Source organism: Empidonax traillii, unplaced genomic scaffold (genome assembly GCF_003031625.1).
Source record: "Empidonax traillii isolate 1590-97213 ecotype Southwest subspecies unplaced genomic scaffold, ASM303162v1 scaffold360:size843394, whole genome shotgun sequence".
In the NCBI taxonomy this organism is placed as follows: domain Eukaryota; kingdom Metazoa; phylum Chordata; class Aves; order Passeriformes; family Tyrannidae; genus Empidonax; species Empidonax traillii.
In genome coordinates this window covers 325,306-328,921 of record NW_020955553.1, presented here as the reverse complement: position 1 = coordinate 328,921, position 3,616 = coordinate 325,306, and the positions used below count along the sequence as shown (strand labels likewise).

The 3,616-nt window shown below is 34.8% G+C and overlaps 1 long non-coding RNA gene across 1 annotated transcript in view; it reads right to left on the bottom strand.

Moving 5' to 3' along the window:
• Positions 1–3,616, bottom strand: part of LOC114061794 — a 160,579-nt gene that overhangs the window by 155,987 nt on the left and 976 nt on the right. The window lies entirely within an intron of this gene.

Here is a 3,616-nt window from a genome sequence, read left to right as displayed (position 1 = left end):
TTTTTTTTTTTTTTTTTTTTTTTTTTTTTTTTTTTTTTTTTTTTTTGTGAACAAGACAGGCAACTTTCTGAAAGCCTAAAACATTATCAAATGAAGGGTTAAATGATGGCATTGATTTTTATAACATACTGTTGCTTTGGTGAACTTGAACAGTAAGCCTATGATTAACTTTTCTCTTAAATAAAAATCTAACTTTGACTTTTTGCTTTTTTATTTCTAAGGAGATTGGGTAAAAATATCCCAAACTAAGGTAATTTTACTCCTCGCCCCTTTAGGCCTGTGAACACAATGTGTTCCTATGCTCAGGCTTGCTGACAGGATATTACTGCTTTCCTTGATATATAATTTTATAGTATCTGCTGCTAGTCAATTGCCCTTTGATACTTAATTTTATAGTATCTTCTACCAGTTTTTTAGACCTTTTTTACTGGTGTTGGTCAAATCAGGTGTATAAAGCAAGAACATCAGCGTGAGAAGTTTGAGTTGAATGAGAATGGGTTGTCCATTAATTCTGATGGTTCCAAGTTCAGTGTTATGACAGATTTCTGCCACCTTTTTCCAAGGATTTGGTAGCTAGTCTGTCCTGGCTTGCCCAAAGGGCCACTGCAAAATCTTTAGGCCCTGATCCTGCAGTCAAATCTTCACGTTTGGGATCCTTTTGACCTCAGCAAGTTTTTAAGCAGATTTTAACTTCCGACAAACATGAATTTGTTCCAGGAGAAAATCAGCTGTGTAGCTGCTGAGACACTCAGATAGTTACAGATCAGGAAATGCACTGATCATGCAGGTTTTTGTCTTGATATGGTTACAGTAACAGTATTTGCTCTTGTGATGTTGGTGGGCCCCAGGAACACTGGTGACCGTGCCCTCCGTCTCTCTCTCTCTGGATCTGTACATACACACTTATAGACACATACATATGTATAGTAGCATCATGTGACTAATCCACATACAGGTATACATACATACTTGTCTCCTGAGTGTGTTTATCTAGTTTCCAATTTGCTTTATATTCTCCATTTGAGATGATCTGTTTCCTCCACAGGATTCTAGGCATGCATATGACTTATCTCAATCACACCAACTCATTCAGGTAAAGCAAAAAAAAAAGTGAGAGAAACAGTGAAAGAACAGAGAATTTTTAAATTCTTTGCATTAAAACATAAACACATAAGTAAATATGCTACGTGCCAAAGTATTTTGGGGTTTTTTTTGGTACATTTTTGTTTGTTTGTGGGGTTTTTGTTTGTTTTTGGTTTTGTTTTTTAGTTTTCAATTACAGTGTGCAGGAGGTATCTGAGTTGGGATTTTTAATCTGATTAATTTCCTAAGCACACAAATATAAATAAGGAGGAACACTAAGAAGTCCACTGAGGACAGCCTTATAAGTCCATCAAAGAATGAAGTCCTTTTTTCTGGACTTTGGGATAATATTTTTATAGTTTTCTTTCTGTGGAAGTGACAAATGCAAAACTAACTTCAAAAACTCACTCACTCCTTTCACTTATCCAGAATATGACTCTAAAATACAGCTCTAATAAACCTACCTAAAAAAGGAACTCTGATCTCCTAAGAATACCAGAATAAAGTCTGCATTAATTTCTGGTTACATGCAACAGTTATGTAATTAATAAAAAAGTATCCAGAACAGTTAGCACATTCTGGAGCTAAGACTATTTTACCTTATCATAATGAACATCACTATTTTAAAAGATAGTTCATCCCTGCCATTTAAAGGCATAATGCTTCTGTTAATTTCCTTGAGTATTTCGTATAAAAATATGGTGTAATTCCAAGTGATATATGTGTCACCGTTTATTTAATTTATTTTTTTTAGTGCAACTATCGACTTAATATAAAATACTCTTTATGCAACAAAAAGCTTTCCAAGACTGAGTTCAGACATAAACAAATTAAGATATGCAGTCACAAAATACTGAGATTAGTTTCTCTTCAAACTGGTGTTTAATTGTTAAAGTGAAATGATGGCAAATGTAAAATTGGAACTCATTTTTATAAATTCTGATTAAAATGCGGAGTTGGACAACATCTCAGTGATAAGTGAGGGGTGAAGCAGGAAGATTAGAGATACTGAGCAAAACCCCACAGAACTGATTATTTTCCCCACTGTATCCTTTTAAAAAGCTTCAGTTCTTGTTTCTTATAAATTTAGCCTCCTTATAATTTTCTTACTGCCTCAAATTTCTTAAAGAAAATGTGACATCACTGGAGATGTCACTTCTTTAAAGTGTTCTTAAACTCCATTTTACTTTGTAAATATCTCTGAATAACATAAACGCGGGACTAGATCCTACCACGTGCAGGAAATCCTGCTGGAGTTCTCCAAGGTGAAACTAAAATTTAGCCTACCTTTCTTTATAGGGAGGGCAATGAGTCATCTTATTTTTACCTCTCTTTTTCTCCAAACTTTGGTTGGATGAGCCTTCACTTCCCAACTCACTTTTTTTTTTTTTTTGGTGTGGTTTTTTGTTCTTTTTTTTTTTTTTTTTTATTAAGGCAGATGATGGAGAGAAAGTGAATTAAGTCATAAAACTCTACTATGCAAAGATCCACACGGTTATGCCAAGGACCTTCACCCCTGGCCATCTCAGAGAGTCAGAAACTGATGAAAGGTGTGGAGTTGAAGTAACATATAAAAGCTGGGAACAAAACTTGCTAAATTGAGCAGAGTGTTCTAACTGACCACCTACATTCCATAAGACTTTGCTGAATAATCTGCTGTTATTAATATCACCTACCACAAAGGCATGCTGCACGCAATAATAATAATTTTGTGTTTATAAATCACCATGAAGATATAAATTTCCATATATGACATCAGTACTCTATAAAATATGCTACTTTCGTTTGTTTGTTTTGTTTCGTTTTAAGGATTGTTTTTTTCTTTGGAGTTATAATTGTAGTCTACCTTCCTAGGAAAACAGGACATTGTCCATATTAAAACACACAGCAATCAAAATTAAAATTTACTCTATGTCTAAGATAAATTTAATGCTAACTTTATTTCATACAAAACCTCTTTTTCCCTAAAAGAATATTCACAGACAAAGGATATCACAGCTTTATCAGAGAAATACACTTTTAAGGAGTAACTTTGCTTTGTAAGGAGTCTTTAAGAGGTCCTGCTGCCCTGTACAAAAGATGCTCCAGAGGCTAAAAGTGAGGTCATTCCCCACTGTCAACACCTCCTCCGAAAGATGGGACAGCAGCAGCAAGGAGAGTGGTGTACACCCTCTCCTGTGATGCAAACTGGCTTTAAGATCAATACTAATATTTAGAGAAAGAAATATTTACTGATATTCCCCATGCCAAACACTGCAGCTGTAACTGTAAAGCATGTGAAGATGTCAAAGCAGCTAGACCCTTTCCTAAAAGTGTTTTTATTTTTTTTCTCTTCTCACTGTAACGTGTGACTGCTTTTCTGCCTAAACAGCTCTAAAGGGCTATGAAAACTGAAGTCCTTCAAAGCTCTTTAATGTTTCCTCAGATTCACAAGAAAATTCTGCATTACAGATCTCCTAGCAAAATCTCTGAAGCATTGCAAGCGATACTCACATAATTTTTCATTAAGTCAGTATTTGTGTATTCAACACCT